The 20,792-nt window shown below is 48.2% G+C and overlaps 1 protein-coding gene across 4 annotated transcripts in view; it reads left to right on the top strand.

Moving 5' to 3' along the window:
* The window catches only part of MCM9 (minichromosome maintenance 9 homologous recombination repair factor), a 287,879-nt gene that overhangs the window by 80,199 nt on the left and 186,888 nt on the right, over window positions 1-20,792 (top strand). The window lies entirely within an intron of this gene.

Below are 20,792 nucleotides of genomic sequence, written 5' to 3'. Positions count from 1 at the left end.
CCCCCCGTCCACACACTTAACCCCCACCCCTTCACCCTCGCATGCAGTGACACGCAGCACACGCATACATGCACTCAGACACCCCCTCTGCAAACACGCACACACGCACCCAGACACACAGACCTCATACTCCCCCCCCCCCCCCACACCCCCTCCCCTTTCAGACACCCACTTACCCTCTGTCGAGGGAGACATCCGGGAGAGGATGGATCCTGGCAATCTTCCCTCACTGACACTACGCCAGCAGGACTCCGCCAAGCCGTAAGTCCTGCTGGCGTGGCGGTGCCGGCGAGGGAACCGCCTCTGCAGCACCAACTGCCAGCACGACTGCTGGCTGCTTTCCGCCTCAATAATGGTGGAAAGTAGCCAGCACTCGTAATATGGCGGTCTGCTGACCGCCATCACTGGCGGTCGTCTGACGGGTTGTGCTTGGGCAGTCAGTGGAATTGATCGCCCACGTCCAAATGAGGGCCCTAATCCTCAGTCTGACTATGCTGTAAAATTGTCAGCTGGCAGCAGAGTTTGGGTTTCCTCATTATGGCTCCTTTTCTGTGAGCTCTGCAGCTCCATTCTCTCTCCTTTTTGCATCCACAGTGATACCACTGTAGTGTCTGAGAAAATCCCACATATTTAGAGCTGAACTGATCCCGCCCTGACTGACATATGGCAATAGGGCTGTTCTTGGTGAGTGGTACCCATATAGCCCGGGGACGGTTCCTTTTCTGACTCCTGCTGTACGTAAATGACCAGCCTGCATTGAAACCCAAGAAAGCTTGCATCCATGCAAGGCAATTCTGATGATCACATTTTGAAGAAAACCAATAACAAAATGCACCCTATAGGTTATGGGCCTCATTACAAGTCTGGTGGTCATTAGACGGCCAGACACTCGGATGATGGTCGGACCGCCACCAATGCGGCGGTCCAACTTCCACATTAGAACCCTGGCAGTAGTGCCACCAGGGAATGGCCAGCTCCGCCAGGTTTGGAGATTACCGGCGGTCTGGAGGTGGCGGCAGTCCTAATCTGCTAGGCCAGTGCTGCAAGCACCGCTGCCCTGAGGATTATGACTCCCTTCTCTGCCAGAGGTTTCATGACGGTACCTCTGCCATGAAAAGGCTAATGAAGAACAGGTGCAAGAGGCCCCAGAGGGGCCCATGCACTTGGCATGGGCAGTGCTGGGGCCCCCTTTGCCAGCATTGTCTTTGCGGTGAACATTGCAAGTGTGTTGCTTCAACCTGCGCTACGCATTGCCACTGGCTCGATTAGGAGCTGGAGACAATGCTGAAGGCTGTTTCCCGCAAGGCCAGTGGGCGGAAACTGAAGTTTCCACCTGCTGACCTAGTGGGAAACTCTTAATGGGGCAGGTGGGGAGGTAGCCAGTATGACGGCAACCACCCAGTCAGAAGTTCAGCAGACGGTTTAAATCATCCGCCAAACTCATAATCAGCCCCTATGTGTAAGTGCTGATACTGACATAGCTAAAGTGATTGAATATTTTGTTCAAGGGATTAGAAATGACCGCAAATTAGATGTGAATACCATATCTAAGAAAAAAAAGTTGCTTTATGACAATACTTAGGGAATCCAATCTGTGCAGGGGGAACTTGGTAATGAACGATGATATCAAAATTGTTGTCTTGGCATTGTCATGATCCTAATCTGACTAGGGGATAGGAATGAAAATCGAAAAGATAGAAGTTTTCCTTCTTGTGTGATAAACGTGGACAATAAACCTATTACTGTTTTTGTATGTTCATGTGCTTGATTTACCATTCTGGGGAAATACGTTATAGATAAAAATTGGGTGAATAAAACATAGCACTCACCTGATGTGTCCCCTGGTGGTTACATGGGTTAGAAGATCCATTTAGATATTTCTGGTTTGATTTAGATTGTTCCGGTAGGCATACCTGAGAGAAAGTGTATATCTCTAAACATGGTCAGTCTTTGTTAGGCTGACCTCATGAAGAAGACATGGTAATCAAATTGAACCTTTGAGCTATTCCTCCTGTTTTCATGTTAAATGCTGCAGGTTCATATGTGATAGACCAAAACTCTTCTGTTATCCCAGGGACGGAAGAGTTTGTGGCTGATTTGAAAGAACTCTTTGGTTTGGTATCCAGTGTTAAGGTTTGAAAATGTTAATGTTTTAATTTTGAAAGCAAATGCTGTTCCAGTAAACACTGAGTAAGAATTTTACCTCTTACATACTGATATACATTTCAGGAAATGTTGGTGGGCCTATGTAAGAAAAAAATAATTGAACCCCTAGAGTCTTCACCATAAATATCCCCAGTGGTAATCTCAATCAAAACGTCAGGATATTTGAGACTTTGTATAGACCTGTTTAGTCTTGATGAAGAAGTTTGGGTGAACTCATCTATTCTGAAATTTACATGAAAAGCTATTCATGTTGATATGGGCGCCGATTTCTTTTTCTTTCTCTTTCAATGTTAAATCTAGGCAATGCATAACCTCAAACTGCTTTGGAAAAGAATTTCAAGTATTTGATAATGTTTATCAATCCAGGAGGTATGTTTTCTTATTGTACCATGCTTTTTGGCTTGGCTAGTGCAGCTTCAGTTTTCCAAGATTAATGAAGAAGACTTTAGTAAGAATTCCAGGTCAATTGCTCTTCAGAATGTTTTCAGTTTTTTGCAAAAGGTTTTGTGGAACACAACAGGAATTTATCTAATGTTTTAAAGGCTCTTCAGGAAAGAAGTCTCCCTATGAAATGATCCAAAAGTAAATTCTGTAGAAGTATAATACCTAGGGTACACTATCAGCAACACTGCTATAAGGCTTAATCATTTTCATGTAGAAGCTGTACTAAAAGTACCTACGCCAATAAGAAAAAGAACAAACTTGTGGTGTTCATTAGTTCGATGGAATTCTGTTCTAGGTTCATGTAGAATTATGCTACCAAGCTGTAAACATTGATGTGTCTCCTCAAAAAAATTGTAAATGTATTTGGGATGGAAGTAAAAGTGAGACCTCTGTGTTATTGAGGAATGAGATAGGCAACACCCCTTGTGTGAAACTTTTCATTGCGTGAAACAAATGGGTCGTAGCCGCAGACTCAAGGAGCTGTGGTTTAATGCAGCATGATGCTAAGGATTAGTGAGTCACGGATCCAGAACACTGAGGAATGCAGAAACACATTACTCTGTTATTTAAAGGAGTTACTGTCTTGTGTGTGGGGAGCAGCACACAGAAGAATGTTGTTGTGGGATGCAAAATCTATTATGAAAACTGACCACAAACCAATGTACTGCCATTTGATAAAGTTTGTTTTGACCAATGACTTTGTGTTTCACCACTGCGCATATTAGTTGCTCAATGTTCACCAGTAGCACATGGTATGTTTTGTTCAGTTGAGCCGCCTATTGGCTTTGACATGGCATTAGCCATTACTTTCTGTATTCAGTTGAGCCGCCTATGGGCTTTGACATTGCATTAGTCATTACATTCTGTATTCTGCCTATTGGCTTTGACATGCTGTATCCAGTCTAGCCGCCTATTGGCTTTGACATTGCATTCCTATTGGCTTTGACATGATGTATTCAATTTAGCTGCCTATTGACTTTGACATGCTATTAGATATTCTGCCTATGGGCTTTGACATGATATTATATATTGCATTTTGTATTCAGCTTAACTGCCTATTGGCTTTGACATGATATTATACATTGCATTTTATATTCAGCTCAGCTGCCTATGGGCTTTGACATGATATAAGACATTGCATTTTGTATTCAGCTTAGATGCCTATTGGCTTTGACATGACACTAGACATTGCATTTGATATTTAGGTTAGCTGCCTATTGCCTTTAACATGACATTGCATTTGATATCTAGGTTAGCTGCCTATTGCCTTTAACGTGGAGTTAGACATTGCAGTTGAGAATCCAAGCTGTATTTTTCCAAGCTGTGTTTTTGCACCAGAGAACCAAGATGTTTTTCTCACAGTAGACTAGACATGATAAGAGAGAGTACATGGGTGTTGTTTTTTCTTCGCTTGAGCTTGGGAACAGGAGTAGTCTTGGAGACCTGGCCAGTCTCCAAAAGGCTTGCTCAGTTTCCCAGGTCTGAGAGGAGGGGGCACACCTTTGTAACGAATGTAACAGGCTGCAGAGGGTCAGATTCGAATCTGCCGGACCTCGTGCTGGAGCTTGGCGCCAGCTGCCAGCAATCCCGTGTGGGTAGATGAATCTCTTTCTCGCGGCTGACAGGGGTCATCAGCTTGCAGACCTTAGAAAGATGAAGCTGTGAATAGTTCCCACACGGTGAAGTATTTGTTTTGCTTTGCATTCAATATCTTATAAATATAACCTGCTGTGTATATTGCAAACTGATATATTTTGTTTGATTAACGCGGACTTGAAAGCTACTAATTCGTCATACATAAAAATTGGGGTTGGGGAAGAATTAACAACAATAAAAGTCTTCTTTGACCTCAGAAGTGCATTTCTGGTGTGTTATGTTAGTGCTTAGAAACTAGATAAGAGGAAAGCACTACAACCATTAGTTAACATGTGTTAAGAAGAACTCTGACAGATATGTTAGCAAGGCCTGCATCAAAATTGCAGGCTCTCCAGTACTGAATAAGGTATGTTCCTAGTAAAGGTTATGTACATGCTGATTGTATGTTTAGGCTACCTGCCATATAAAAGAACCTAACACTAATGAGTCAAAGGAATGTGAGGTTACATTTACTTTTTCTGTGTGAGTATGTTGGTGTAAAATAGCGGAGTTGCTGTTGTGACATAGAAGGGCTGGTTTACTCAAGTAGAAAAACATCACATAGTGGTGGAAGTGCCAAGGGCATGTGAGAAATTGTTGGCATATGGAACTTGAGGTATCAGGTGAACTTAAGAGTTACTACAAAATATGATATGAACTGGCTACTGAAAATGGCCTTGAATTAGGGTGGATAAAATCTTTCCTTCCTTCAATGTAAGAATGAAAGTAACTGATTTTGCTCTTGTGGGCTATATTTATGGAGATCATCTGGCACGAGGAGATGTTTGTACGAATATTTCTGGTGGCCTAGTTTGAATGCAATGGTTGATAAAAAGGTGAGATTGTGTAAACAATGTTATGGCAGTGCTACAGTGATACGTCAGCTAAAACTATTGTAGATGAGTCTAGTCTTATAGAATTGCCTGAAGGTTAATGGAGAATGTTGGGCAGTCATATTGTTGGTTCAGTCTCGGTTTTTTTTATATAACAAGTCACATCGGGTAGCAGTCATGGGCTATTTTTCTAAATGGCTAGAAGTACAAAGGGTTGGTAAAGTTAAATTGGATAATATTGTGGAATTTTCTGAGTGGTTCTGCATAAAATGTATCCCAGAAATCAGTGTGTCAGGCAATGGCCCACAGTTTTTGAGCACTCTGGTTAAAGGTTTCTTCAACAAATGTGGGATAAGCATAGAAAGATCTTTGTGTTTCATCCATAAGTCTATACGTAAGTTTAGAGATTAAAAATGTAATGTAATGTAAATTCGTACTTGTAAAGCGCACTCCAACCCTAAGGTAGTGAGGTGCTGAACGCATACTGCTGTGGAACCCCTCCTGGCTTGTCCCTGTGAGGTGCCCACTCCTGGGCAACCCCCAAAGTGAAGCGAGGCATCCCAGCGCTGTTGGGGCCGTTGTGGAGATTAAGCAAGCTATTGCCCAGAGTTGCAGAGTGAGACCCATGAATTAGATTAGGCACTGAGGCGAGAAATATCCTGTCCAGGGAAATTGAGTCCAAGAACCGCTGAGGCGGGAATTGAACCCTGGTCCCAGGCTAGATCTCTGCATCAGGGTCTGCCTCTCTAACCATTGTGCCACACTTCTCCACTTAAGGCCTGCATTATGAACATGGTGGTCCAGACCGCCATGCTGGCGGAAATTACCGCCACCGGCATGGCGGTTTGGACCGCCATATTCCGAACACAGGGGGACCGCCACAGACGGCCCTCCGCCACTGCTAGGTTACCCCTGCAGATGGCAGAGTACTGTATCCTCCAGATAAAAAACCTGTGTTCCTCCAGCCTTTCCCTGGGGGTTTCCCCCGCCTGGCGGAAGGGGTGCTCCAGGGCATGGGCAGTGCAGGGGCCCCCGTGCACAGCCCCGTCACGCAGGTCACTGCCCGATTTACGGGCAGTAATATGCGCGACGGGTGCTGCTGCACCCCGCCGCACTGCGGCATTGGTGACGGCTCCATGGAGCCGTCAGCAATGTCTAGGCCCAGCATTCCGCTGGGCTGGCTGCCAGAAACACCGTTGAGATCGCCAGCATGAACACCTTAGGGAATCCTGCTGTGTTCATAATGACCCCCAAAGAGTCCATTCAGATAGCGACCAAGGGTGATATTAATTGGAAGCAAGATTTGCTAGCTACTTTTAGTACTATGCCCAGTTCATTTCCTCTTTTTTTGTTTTTAAATCTGTTTATTAAGCATAACATTCACATACCAGTACATTGGCTGTTAACAATTTATCAAATTATTTGCTTGCATATATAAACTTGCACAGCCTCGTTGCATATTAACTGGTATGAAAGAGAGAAAGAAGAAATCAAATTATAAACAAACATAAGATATTGCTAACAAAGCAGAAAAAGAAGAAACATACAGCTTAAATACTGTGCGACAACTTCTTGCCGAATAACAATGCAGCTAAGCGCGAATAATGTCATTGATAATATTTGCTACCTCAAACAGAGGTAGGGAGAGGTTAGAGGAAGGAATGCAGCTGATATATGTAAGTGTGTGTAGAGCGGAGGACAGATGGGGGGCAAGGATTATGTTTTGCGGAGTTCAGCGGGATGCTGAGCATAGTTGGCATTGAGCGAGCTGGATTTGACCTGCGTAAAGTCTTGTACACAGTGAAAACAGCCTGATGTGTTAGGTTAATACTTTGAGGATAAGAATGAGAATGTCAGCAATGTCAATAAATGAGATTGAGGCGGTGCAAGTATCCTGCTGACCGTATCCACCTGGCTGTGAGATTTGTGTATGGTGCACTATTCACGGGGGGTGCAAGTCATCGCGCGCTTCTATTGCCACCACAAAGGTATTCCAGATTTCGGGGCCCACCTCAATGAGACCTTTTCGTTGCAGTAGGTTGAGTGTCTGCGCCTCGGCCTGTGAACGACTATGTAGGTCGCGCAGCCAAACCGAGTGGGATGGAACATGTGGAGCCTTCCAATGTGTTGCAATCAGACGTTTGAAGACAACAAACGCTAAGTCTATGAATCTGTGTGTCTGTTTATCTCCCTTAGTACGGTGACGTATGCCCAATAAGCAGGACTCTGGTGTGGGGGATAATGCGAGGGATGAGATGTCTGCTATGACGTTTGTAACTCGGTGCCAGGCTGAGTTTATTGAGTGACAACTCCAAACCATGTGGTAAAAGTCGGCTGCCGGGGTAGCGCATCTTGGGCATGACAGGGTTGTGTTCCGGTAAATTTTTAGAATGCGGGCTGGGGATAAGTAAGAATGGTGAATATAATTGAATTGGGTGTAGCGTAAGCGAGGATTTCGGGATATTGATTTGATCGTTGCAAGAGCTGCGATCCAGGTTTTTTGTGGTAATGGTGTAGGAAGGACCATGTCCCAGCGTGCTTTAGCGTGCGGCAGGGTGGTACAGACTGCTGCTAATAGTGTTTTGTATATTTTAGTTATGGTTCCTTTTGCGCTACCTATTGTAAGGATAGTGGTGAGCAATGGTGATTCAGGGGGTTCGTTATTGCCGAGGCCCCAAATCTTGTTTAGCAGCCGTTTAATGGCGCTGTATGTCAAAAAGGCCCCATTGTGCATCACCCCGGCAGACACCAGTTCCGTAAAGGAGTACAGCGCGGAATGGGAGTATAAATCGCCTACCTTCAGTGTATTTATGTCCCGTGTGTTATGATGTATTGAAATAATTTGGGTGCCCGGTAATTGAAACAGCGGTAGCAAGGGTGAGTAAGGGGGAAGGGGGTCTTGCCATGGACATATCTATGCCAACAAAAGCGAGCTGCTTCCATCAGTATGTGTTTCGAGGGTAGGGAGTGAGGGGTGGATAACAATGTGAGCAGCAGCCCCTTGGGGGCCATACATGACTGCAGCATTACGCCCTCAGTGGAAGGGGCATCACGCAGCCATCCAGTCAGCCACGACAATTGAGCGGCTGCGTAGTATCTTTCGAGGTTAGGCATGCCCAACCCACCCATGTCCTGCGGATGTTGTGTTATGGTCAACGCTACTCTACGTCTATCTTTGCCCCAGAGTAGGTCGGTTAATATTGAATGTAATTTACTAAAGAAGGAGCGTGTCAGGCACACTGGAAGGGCAGTGAAATAATATAGGAACCTCGGGAGGATAAGCATCTTGGCTATTGCTACCCGGCCCATCGGGGATAAGGGGAGTGAGCTCCAGAATGGTATCGAGCTGCGAGTGGATCTCACTACTCTGTCAATGTTGCCCTCTTTTAGATCTATAACAGAGTGGTAAATCTGCACCCCGAGGTACTTAATGGTTGTATGTGACCACGGTAGTTTATATTGCGGTAGTGTTGTATGTGCATCAGCCGGGATGGAGATAAGAGGGAAGATACTGGATTTGGACCAGTTGAAGTGAAGTCCAGAGGCGAGGGCAAAGGAGTCCAGCAATTTCAGCACCTCTGACATGGAGGTAGAGTGATTACGCAGATAAATCAGGGCATCATCTGCATATAGAGATATTATATGACAGGTGTTAGATTCCGGGATGCCCCACATGTGCGCGCAACTACGTAGTTTGATTGCCAGTGGCTCCATGGCAATGGCAAACAGCAAGGGGGACAATGGGCAGCCTTGTCTGGTGCCTCTGCTTATGGAAAATGCTTCGGAGATAATGCGACCATTTTTTACACGTGCTGTGGGCTTAGAGTACAGCGTTTTGATCCAGTTTATGAAGCCAGGTCCAAAGCCGAACGCCCTGAGTGTGCAAAGAAGATAATTCCAGCTTAGTGTGTCAAACGCTTTTTCAATATCTAGGGAGAGGGCGACTGCTTCGGTGTTTGTGTTGTTGTGCATTATATGGAGCAGTCTCCTAATATTTAGGAAGGCGCTCCTACCAGGAATAAAGCCGGACTGGTCTTGATGTATCAGACTTGGTAGGTAGGGGAGGAGCCTATTTGCTAATATTTTCCCTAATAATTTGCAGTCTGTATTTAGAAGGGAGAGCAGTCTGTATGATTTAACGTCAAGGGGGTCCCGACCAGCTTTTGGAAGGACCACTATTAAAGCTTCGCGCATAGAATCTGGCAGTTGCAAATTATGGTATGCCTCATTGAACACTTCTACGAGCGGGGGCAGGAGATGACTCGCATGAGAGTTAAAGTATTCCACCGGAAGTCCATCCGATCCGGGGGTTTTACTGCGTGCCATTTGTGCCAAAGCTGAGCGCAGTTCTTCAATGGTAATGGGGCCATCCAGAATAGGGGTGTTATCGAGGATAAGTTGGTTTTGAGAGACAAGTTGAAGTATATCAGTTAGGTGTTATTCCGGCGGAGGGGGAGGAGATGTATAAAGTGTGCGGTAATATATGAAAAAGGCTTCATTGATGCCTGACTGAGTGTTAACGATATCGTCGGGGTTTAGGCGTATCGCGCCGATAGGCGTTGGCTGTGAAGGTTGTCGAGTCAGCCAGGCTAATAGTCTACCGGATCTATCTCCTTCAGCGTGCTGTCTTGTCATATAATGTCTGTAGTCATGTTTGCCTAGCCTAGTATCTGCTTCGTTATGGGCGGCCCTGAGCGAGTTCAGTGTTGTTAGTATGGTCTCGTCACTGACAACCGCAGTCTCTGCATTGCGGATTTTTACCTCTAGTGTTTGTAGCTCTTTAGTAAGTACTTTTCTCACCCCTACCGTGGCTGTAAGGCAGTGTCCCCGTATCACCACTTTATGGGCATCCCACTCTATAGAGCGGGATGATGACGAGTTTTTATTTAGCAGGAAATAATCAGCTAATTTTTTAGCTATATCTGTTTGAAAAGGGGGGTCTAAAAGGGCTTCCGGCTGTAAACGCCACGTTGGTATGCGAGTGTGCATGTGACCCCAGGCTATTGTCACACATAAAGGATTATGATCTGATATAGTGCGCGCTAAGTATTCAGATCCGCACACTTTCTGAATTACTGCTGCAGATACAAAAACCATATCTATTCTGGTATATAACTTGTGTACAGGGGAATAATAAGAGTATTCCCGTTGGGTGGGATGGGCTGTCCTCCATATTTCACTCAGGCTGTTATTTAAAGCCCAACTTGCTAGTGCTTGAGAGGCGCGATTGGAAGGAGCTGAGGTAAGCGGGGGGAACGAGCGGTCTATTTGAGTGTCTAAGACACTGTTAAAGTCTCCTCCCCAAACGCATTCCAACATAGGGTCGTTAAGGTTGCCGGTAGAAAGTGTAGATAGGAAATCACGCTGGTCTGCATTTGGGGAGTACAGTGCAACTAGGGCTAAAGGGGATCCATCCAGTATGCCCTCAACTATCACGTGGCGACCATTTGAGTCACATTGTGTGCGAGATATGGTGAATGGAACCCCGGGGGCGATCCAAATCGCTACCCCACGGGCAAATGATGAAGAAGTTGTGCCATGCAATTGCCCCTTCCATTTCGAGCGTGTGTTTTCTAGCGTAGTTTTAGAGAGATGTGTCTCTTGCAATAGAGCTATATGTATCTGATGTCTCTTGAGAAAGGCATAAACCCTTTGTCGCTTCCGTGGAGTTGCCATACCTCTAATATTCCATGTGAGCACCTTGTATTTTGCTATGCTCTGATGAGTTTGAGTGGCCATGATATTTTTGTGGTTTTCGTGTATCCAAGGGAATGTGTGTCTGCTGACCACGACATAAAAACATTGTGACGTGCGCCCGCTGAGATTGGATAACTTGTACCTGCGATATTACGAGCTGTAATCCTATTACTATAATAATTATGACATGTACGTTTGCTGCTGCATTTGCAATTAACTAGCATGTGACAAAACCAACGACTAAATAGAAAGGTGCACTCTAAAACAACACACAATAACAGCTGAATTAAAAGACAGAAATCAACTCCAGCAATTGCTGGCATGAGAGAATGGTCCATATGGAGCAGGGGGGTATCGGGGAGCATTGGTGCAGAGTCTAGGGTTTACCTTGCCCTATTCTCTTGTGGTGCAGAGTGTGCCGCCCAGGGGCACAACCGACTCACGCGGCGCAGCAGGGAGATGTCGATGGCGCCCAGAAGGAGGTGTAGTAGTATTGTGATGCTATCCTCAATTTACAAGAACCAGTAGAGCCCAGCTGCTTAGCAGATATCATCTGCTGTGCGTGGTGTGAGGGTAGGGCCACGTGTGGATTCAGCTGAATCAGAGTTTGCATCTTGTTCCTGCTCAACGTCCGCTTGTGTAGAGGAGGCAGTTGGTGACGCGTTAACAAATCTGGTTGTGGCCCGCAGGAGTCGGGAGCGTTCAGTTTGCGCTTGTTCAGGCGAGGGCTTCGCACCTTGTTTTTTGCGCTGTCTACGACCCGACGTGGAGGATAGTCTATTGGCTCCCAAAGCATTTGTGTCTAACGGATCAGCTAGACCCTTGGCATGTAGCCAGGTCCAGGCGTCCTCCGGAGAAGTAAAGAATGGTGTACGGGTGTCATCTTGTACCCGGAGTCTGGCAGGGAACAACAACGCATACTTAATGTTGTGTTTTCGGAGACACGCCTTAACATGATAGAAAGAGTTGCGTTTCTTCTGTACTTCTGTTGTAAAATCTGGGTAGGCTGTAATCGCGCCATCTTCGAAGCTTACCGGACCAGCTTTGCGGAATAACTGTAGGATAAGATCTCTGTCACGGTAATTGAGGAGTCTTACTATAAGCGGGCGTGGTTGCGAGCCAGGAGGGGGAGGCCTGGCGGGAATCCTGTGTGCCCTTTCGACAGAAAAAAACTTCGGGATGTTATCCTTCAGAATAGTATCAGTAAGCCATTTCTCTATAAATAGTTCAGCACTGAGGCCCTCGGCACGCTCGGGAAATCCCACCATACGGATATTATTGCGACGGGATCTACCCTCTGCATCCTCAGCTCTGCGTTTTAAAGAGTCCACCTCTGTCGATAAGTAAGCTAGTTGCGATTGGAGATCTTTCACAGAGCGGGGGAGGGCCACAGTGTCTTTTTCAAGTTCCGATACCCTATCAGCTAGTGCGTGTTGGTCAGTGCGAAGTATGTTGAGATCTTCTGTTACCGAACCTATTTTAGCTTCTAGAGTAGTTTTAGTGTCTAGAATGGCTTGTAGTATCTTTTCAAATTGTGATGTGTGTGATTGTAAGGTCAGTTCTAGCTTCTGAAGTGCCACTTGTGTGGTGGCGTAGGGCTCTGAGGAGGATGAGGTGGCGTGCTCCATCTTGCCCAGTGGTGCTCGTGGGGTTTTTGGTTTGACCATTTGGCAAGTACGGGAGCTCTTAGACGTTAGCTTGCTGCGAAAACGCGAAGCAGTATGTACGATCTAGTCAAGTGTCCTGCCAGTACAACCTGGGCGCTGAGGAGGAGCAAGGCGAGGATCATGCGAAACTGTAGATAGATAATAGTCTGGCACTTTTGCTATCACTTGTGAAACTTAATAATTACAGTGCTGGTGTGAATTTGTAAGACTAGTGGGATAGGGAGCAGTCCGCTGTGCAGTATAACGGAAGTTGCAGCCGCACCTGGCAACTTGTGTCTCAAGGGAGATGATTCGTGCGTATGCGCCCTACAGCTCGATAATTGTCACCGATAGGCACTCCACTTATAAACGGCCAGGTCCGTTGTGCGTTTTCCCCCCACCCAGATAGCTGACTTCTTGACACCACGATCTCCTAGAGGTGGAGTACGGGCCAATACAGGACAAGAATCCATACAGCAGGGGCTGTGGTTGTGGCCCCTTGTGCTGGTGCAGCAATCCGCATTGAACCAGTACGTTTAGTTGGCCTCGATTAATAATCCAGCGTGGCCTACGACGCTGGAGCCGGTTAATTTGTGAGCCTGTTTCCGCAGGCCACTCCGTGCAGGGAGCAGGGATGTCACAGGTCGATGCCACCACACAGCAACGCCACAGAGTGAGTTTTCGGGGTGTGCGCCCTGATGTGATGCACCATTGCGCGACGCCACCCGCGCACCAGTGGGCCTTTTATGGCAGAGTTAGGCGCTGTTGTTTGCAAAGGATGCAATGGTGTTGAGTATTGGCCGCCGCTTGTTGGGCCTGTTGTTACGTAGTTTACGTGGACTAACCACTAGCCGGAGTGCAGGGCGCAATGTAGCCTTAGATAAACGGAGGGAGCTAGGACATAATCACCTACAACGGCTGCCCACCTTGATGATTATGATGCGGAGGGGGCCTACCTCGACAGGTCTCGGCCCGCGAGGGGCCGCGCCGCAGTGAAGAGATTCCAACCGGCGCCGCCCTTGCCAGATGTCTCTCACGGACCGGCGTGCCATATCAGCGCACAGTGCTGGGTAGAATTCACGATGGTGCGCTCCATGGACCACACCGATAGGAAGCGTGTCCTGTGCGGCCCGACCTCCAGGTCGGCAGCGGAGCGAAGTATTGCCACAAATTAACGGGGGAGCCACGGCACGGGGAACCCCATTCACTGGGTGTGAAACGGGTAAGCCTACTTCGGCAAGGCTTATCCCGATAAAGATGGCGCTGTGTCGGAGGTGGCCTGGATGGCACCGCCCCTCCAAAGTTCTCACGACTGGACAGCGCGCCCCAACGCTTCTCACCTCCGGGTAGAATCGATGATGTTGCACCACATCGGCGGGTCGCAAACCCGTGTTCCAGGTATGGGTCGCGAGTGGCGCTATGCAGCGCCCGCTGCGAGCGTGTTGTCCGTGACTCGATCACGGCCTCAATCTAGCCGATTGCCAGCTGTGCGACGGTACTGCGTCTCCGGCCGTGGACACCAATGCAGCCCCTGGGCGGCCCTCTTAACGGCAGTCGGACCCGCTCTAGGGAGGGCCCGGGCGCCTCTAACAGGATGTTTTTCCGGGCCAGGGATCGGAGCTGCAGTTTATGCTGCCGCTCCGGTCGCCATCTTGGCCACACCCCCCCAGTTCATTTCCTCTTTAACTCCATTTGAACTCCTTTGGGTTACAAGCACGGTTCCAGATAAGTGCCTTGGTGGTTAAATGATAAGTGTAGGAGAGATCCCAAAGTTGATTATCCCAGCATGAGGAATGCTGCACAAACGTACAAGCACCAGATCTGAGGAAACGAGATTGGGTGTGATTCATATGTGATACTGATTCCGGAAAAGGAACACCATGATGAGCTGATCTTTCCAAGTTATCAAAGTGTCCCAGAAGGCTGTGAGAGTATGTGGTGGGGCTGTATGGAATTTAATAGGATTTCACTGTGAAGTGGAAATGTTCATGACCCACAAGCACTTATTTGCATGAAGGGTAAAATGATTGCAAAAATTAAGTTATTGTGTTTTTCAATTTCTTTGAAATGGAAGTTTAGTTTGAGTCTTCTAAACCAGGAGGAATTTTCCAATGTGAACCCTGAGAACACTGTCTGAACTATCAAGGTGCCATGTCAAGGGTTCAGAACTCTCTGGTGATACAGAGAATGTAAAGAAGTGTTTTCATTAGCAGAAATGCCATTTCAAATTAAATGATTGTGTTCTGAGTTAAAGATTGCCCATTTTCTTTTCATATGTATTTTCACATTCAGTTTTGAATTAATTATTTTATTGTTTACTTTATTATTATTATTACTTTTGTAAAATGTTGTGCATCTGATAGAAACTTCCAGCTGCAGATTCCTTACCCTTGAATATCCCAGCCGTCCATCTGGACCCAGAAGATTTTTGTGGGCAGTACCCCTGTGTGCCATCGGATGGCATAGATCGGCTCTGTGTGCTTCGGTGTCCGTGCCGAAATGACGTTGTCATGCTTATATAGGTGTCACCCAGGCATGCTGCCGTCAGATATTTTCTTTCCGCGCCAGGCAGTGCTAATCCAGAGAACAACCATTCTTCAGTCAACTTTTGACTGGCTTTTTTTCAAACGTTTTTTTGAGGATTTCCTCCTGGTGTGTAGGATGTCATCTAGGAAGACATGATTCAAGCCCTGCGGAGCCTATCGATTAGCCGATGTCGGTGATGGACTCGCCTCTTGTCTGTCTATGATGTTGGAAGCGTAACCACGACTCTGTTCACCACGCCATGCGCTCAAAGGCTTTGAGGGAGTGGTCCCTAAAGCTCGTGGCAACCCTGCATGCGAGTCTGCACAAATCGAGGTCCCGGTCGAGAGGAAGGGCCAGTCGCGGAGCTCAAAGTCATCATTGTCCTACTCCAAATCCTCGGGACGATCGGGTAAGTCGAAGCACAAGAGGAAGAGCAAGAAGTCGAAGTGGTCTTCGACTTTGCCTTGTCCATCGGCCAACAAGACGAGGAAGCATCGACATTCGAGGCCTGGTTCTTTTAAACATAGGCTGACTCTGTACCTCCCCTGACATTCCGGGAGCTAGAGCGACTCCTAATTAAGAGAAGGAGTTTTATGAGGCCATGTGCATTTTGGGGCATTTTCGAAGGTGCCCCCATCTGGTTCCACGCCAGCAGCATTGGCCTCGGCTCCAGTAGGCCCCTAGCGATCCTTTCATGGATCAGGACTGGTGCCAGTCGGACCAACTTGACCTCCCGTGACACCGGTCCCAATGCCAGTGCTCCCGGTGTCACCGGTCCCCACTGGCAGTGCCATCCCCATTGTGATCCCCAACTCCAACACACAAGCGTAGCAGTGTTGCACAACGCCTCATCTGAAGCCGTTAGGAGCCTTGCTTCCTAGATCCAAGCCTGAGCCCTGATGCCTTGGGCTAGTCCTCAAAGAGGAATGTGAGGGTTCACTGGTCTTCGCAGAATACCAGTCCTACAGAGAAGCTCCTACTTTGGACTGGATATTTCTACATACACCTCTACAGATATTGGTCTGCTTTCTTCTCCTATTGTGGCAATCGAGGAGGGAGCTTCATATGCCTGGGTCGTGCGGTGGGCAGGTTAGGTCCTTGGCAGTCAAAACTAACATCTCAACAGAGGTGTTGCAGCCTAGAGTTTCCTCATCAGAACCCCTACTCCCGTTCAATGACACCTTTAGTGTCGTCCTGTTGGGGACTTGGTCCAAACCCAATACAGTGGCTTCTGTGAATAGGAAGATTGCTTGCCGCCGCCGCTGCCGCCGCCGCCACCACCACCACCACCACCACCACCACCCCTGCCCAGGAGGCCCAAACTTCCTCACCCAGCACCCTACCCCCGAGAGCTTGGTGGTCTAAGTTTCAACTTCCAAAGGCACCTTCCCTATCGCAGCCCCAGATAGGGAATCCAAAAGACTGAATTCTTTGGGGAAGAAGTTGTTTTCTTTTGCCAGCTTTGCATTGCGGTCTGTGAACACTGCATGCTTTTTGGGCCATTACTTCCACACTTTGTGGGACACGTTTGCGCAAGTGCTGCCACAGGTTCTGGAGGAGGCCCGGGCCGTACTCTCTCAGGCTGTTGCCGATGGGAGAGATGCAGCAAAGTTCACAGTACGATGTTGACTGTACATGACTGACTCACAGGGCAGAGCGTTTTAATCGACGGTGGCCCTGAGGTGCCACACCTGGTTGAGGACATCTGGCTTTTTGGGGATTTCCAAGTTTCCCTTATGGGCAAGTCCCTCGATTTACCAATCTCTTTCGGAGACGAGGCAGATTCAGCGCTGGAACGCTTTAAGGACTCTCTGGCTGCAGCCAAGTCCTTGATCCTGTTGCCGCTCCCCTCCCATTATCCTCAATCTGCCTTTTGCTCCTTTTGAGGCTATGGAAGGGTCTTCCAGCTGTGCCACTTCCCTCCCAGCCACTGAGACGTACATGCACCCCAGCGTCTGCGTGGCCAAGGGGGTGGTAACCACCGGCCTGGTGGGTCAGGTAGCCAGCAGTCTGGCCACCCCATCTCCTCCTCCCGGCAGGTGCAGCCTCCAAGCCTTCCTGATCTGCCTCATTACCATCATGGGTACCCAGTTGGTGGCAGGATCCGCTATCACCTGCCCCACGGGCAGTCCATAACATCGGACAGGTGGGTGTTGCAGATTCCTGCCCCTTCGAGACTAGCCCTCCCTTATGCCACCATCTCTCAATCGGCTGACAGGGTTACGGTGACAGAGGGGGCTATAGAGAGGGTTACGGTGCCAGAAGTAGTCTGTGGTTGCTATTTCTGGATTACTTTCTGGATCCCAAAAAGGACAAGAGCCTTCACCCTATTTTGGATCTCCGCACCCTCAACCTCTTCCTCAAGAAAGAGAAATTCAGAATGCTCACATTGGCTCAAGTCTTGTCTGCTCTTGACCCAGGAGACTGGCTGGTAGCGTTGGACTTGCAGCACGCATATTTCCATATTCCCGTCCTACCTGTCCACAGACATTACCTGTGGTTTACGGTAGGTCACGAGCACTTTCAGTTCACCGTGTTTCCCTTTGGCATTAACAGGTTCCCCTCGGGTGTTCATCAAGGTGATGGCAGTGGTTGCAGCTCATCTGCAAAGATTAGGGGTGCCAATCTTCCCCTGTCCCGACGACTGACTGTTGAAGGCAAGTTTGCACCAGGCTATCGTCTCAGACTCCCAGATTATGGCAGGCTTTCTGCATTGGCTGAGGTTCACTATCAACGTGCCAAAGTCACACCTGACTCTCTCTCAGAAGATCCCTTTCAACTGAACTGTTCTAGACACAGTGCACTTTGGGGCATATAACTGCGAGTCCACTGGTGGCTACCGAACCGCAATTGGGTCAGAGGCAGACCCTTCTCCCTTCCCCAACCATATCTCACAGTAGTGACAGATGCGTTACTCCTGGGATGGGACAGCCATCTGGGAGAGGTGGAGATCAGAGGACTCTGGTCTCTGACGGAAGCAGGACTCCACTTCAACATGTTGGAGCTCTGCGTGATGCAATTGGCATGGAAAGCCTTTCTACCCTACATCAAGGGAAGGCTAGTACAGGTGTTCACAGACAACACCAACACCATGTGGTACTGCAATAAACAAGGTGGTGGGGTCTAGGACCCTTGTTGATAGGCCCTGGGTCTCTGGACTTGGATGGAACAACAGGGTAATTTCCCTGGTGGTTCAAAACCTGGCGGGCTCTCTGAACACTCAGGCAGACAAATTCAGCTGTTGATGCCAAGCAGATCACGAATGACTTCTCCACCAGCAGGTTCATCAAGGTCTCTTTCAGCAGTGGGAGAGTCTTTTTAGATCTGTTGGCCGCCGCGGAGAACGTGTAATGTCAGCGCTGGAGTTTCCAAGGCAGCTCTCGCTTGGAGATGCTTTTCATCTATAGTGGAGCTCAGGCCTTCAGTATGCCTTTCCGCCCATACCACTCTTGCCCAGTGTTCCCAAGAGCTCAGGAAAGACCGGACACAAGTCATTCTTGTGGCTCCAGACTGGGCACAGAGAGTCTGGTATCCTGAGCATGGCCATCAATCTTAAGATCAGACTGCCCCTTCAGGAGGATCTTCTGTTGCAGCAGCAGCAGCAGCAGGGGAGGGTTGTTCACCTGAATATGTTCAATCTCGGCCTTCTAGCATGGAGATTGAACAGCAGCAGTTGACAACTTTCGACCTTCCTCCTGTAGTCTGTAACATTATTTTGGCAGCCAGGCGTCCCTCCACCATGTTGATCCTCTCCTCCCCCCACTTTCTTAAGTCCTACTCTTTATACTTTCCCTTGCCCAGCAAGGCTCTGCTCTGTGCACTCTTAAGGGCTATCTATCAGCTCTTTCTGCCTTTCTGCGGGTGCCTGACCAACCATCCTTGTTCAAGTCCCCTATTGTACATATGCTTTTAGAGGGTCTTGTTCATCTTTTCTCTCTTTTGCCATTTATACTGCCTCAGTGGGATCTAATTTTGGTCTTAACATTCTTAATGTGTGCTCCCTTTTAGCCTCTCCACAATTGTTCAATCAGGCTTCTGACTTTGAAAACAGCCTTTCTTGTGGCAATTACATCTGCCCGCAGAGTATGTGAGCTGCAGGCCTTATCATCTAAGCCGTCTTACCTCTCGGTCTACCATGATAAATTGGTGCTTTGGACAAGGGCCTACTTTCTACCGAAAGTTGTCCCCCATTTGATGTAGGCCAACCAGTCACGCTGCCTACTGGTTTCGCTTCTTCATATCCCTGTTAAGAAGAAGAATGATTCCACCATCTGGATCCACAAAGAGCGTCTTCGTTCTACCTTGATCGCACAAAAGAGTTCTGGGTGGAATTCTTGGTGGGTTATGTTGGTGCGATGAAGATTCAGCAGTGCAGAAGTGGACCATCTCTAGGTGGGTTGTGCTCTGCATTATAATCTGCTTTGCAGTGGCCAAGAAGTAACCTCCTGAAGGTTTGCAAGCTCACTCCACCAGAGCTAAAGCTGCGACCAATGCCTAGCATGTGGAGTTCCGGTCCTGGACATCTGTCAGGCAGCATTGTGGGCATTTCTGCACACTAGTGCCAAACAGTACTTCCTGGACAATCAGGTCTGTAAGGATGGGCACTGTGCCCATTCGGTCCTGCTAGACTTCCTTGTTTGAAATTGAAGTTTGAAATCCAGGGAGGTATTGCTTGGGTTATCTATTCAAAGGTATGGAATCTGCAGCAAGAGGACTTTATCAGTTGAACAAGTGACTTGCCTTCTGTAACGCCTTATCTGGTAGAGACTATATCTAACTGCAGATTCCTTACCGACCCACCACTGCAAACGGATTTCTAGATATAGAGCTGACCCCTTTCTGATGGATACAACTACCTGTGGATTCCTCACCTAATGAATACTCCCATGGCGCCAGCATTCGACGGAAATCTTCTTACTAGTCTCTGCACGTCGACGAGGACGTCACTCTAGCCCACGCGACGCCGTCTGACGTCATACAGGCAATAAGAGGTCCTCGACGACGTGCGGACGTCAGTTCCCTTTTTTTCCGTGCATTCGAAACGGTTATCTTCGAGGGAGCAACTGTTACTTTTTTGGTTACAGTGTATTTTTGCTGCGTAGTCTTTCGCTGTGGTAATAATGTCGCAGAGAAAGTCTGGATTTAAGCCTTGTCGTGAGTGTGGAGGCAAGATGTCGGTGACGGATCCTCATTCCGATTGCCTTTGGTGTTTGAGCTCCGACCACGACGTCTCGACTTGTGATTCATGCCAGCACATGAATCCAAAAGCCCTCAAGGAACGTGAGGCGAAGCTGTTTATGGCTAAATCGAAGGAGAAGCATCACAAGAAGTCTTCTTCTCCAAGACATCGGCGTCATCGAGACTCCCGGCGCCGTAGAGAATCTCGGCGTCATTCGAAGGAGACTCGTTCCAGGTCTTCGGATCGGCGCCAAAGGACATGGGAGATCAGTCCCACGGTTACGCCGCATCCTTTGACGCCGTTGCCCTCTCCGGCGTCTCCAACTTCACCTGGACAGGCGTCGGTGATTGAGGTATTGGAGCCTCAGGTGTTTTCTCCGGCGCAGACATCGAGGCCGGCGTCGGGGTCGCCTCCGAGACAGGCACCTCAGTATCCGGCTTTTCCCACCCCTGGAGCCGATAGTTCCGCATTCTTGAATGCGATGTATGCCATCTTCCAACAGATGGCTCCAGGGGGTGCTCCGGCTGGGCCTTTGGCCTTTTCTTTGGGTGATCCTGCGCCTCTTCGGCCGGCACCCTTTATGCCCTTTCTCCCTTTTGGGAACGTGGGCTCGGCGCCAGTGTCGGCGCCGGTGGCCGCTCCGGTGGCTTCAGAAGGATTGGCCCC

Source organism: Pleurodeles waltl, chromosome 5 (genome assembly GCF_031143425.1).
Source record: "Pleurodeles waltl isolate 20211129_DDA chromosome 5, aPleWal1.hap1.20221129, whole genome shotgun sequence".
NCBI classification, from domain to species: Eukaryota; Metazoa; Chordata; class Amphibia; order Caudata; family Salamandridae; genus Pleurodeles; species Pleurodeles waltl.
The sequence above is the reverse complement of the archived record's forward strand: the minus strand, read 5'-3'. Positions and strand labels throughout refer to the sequence as shown.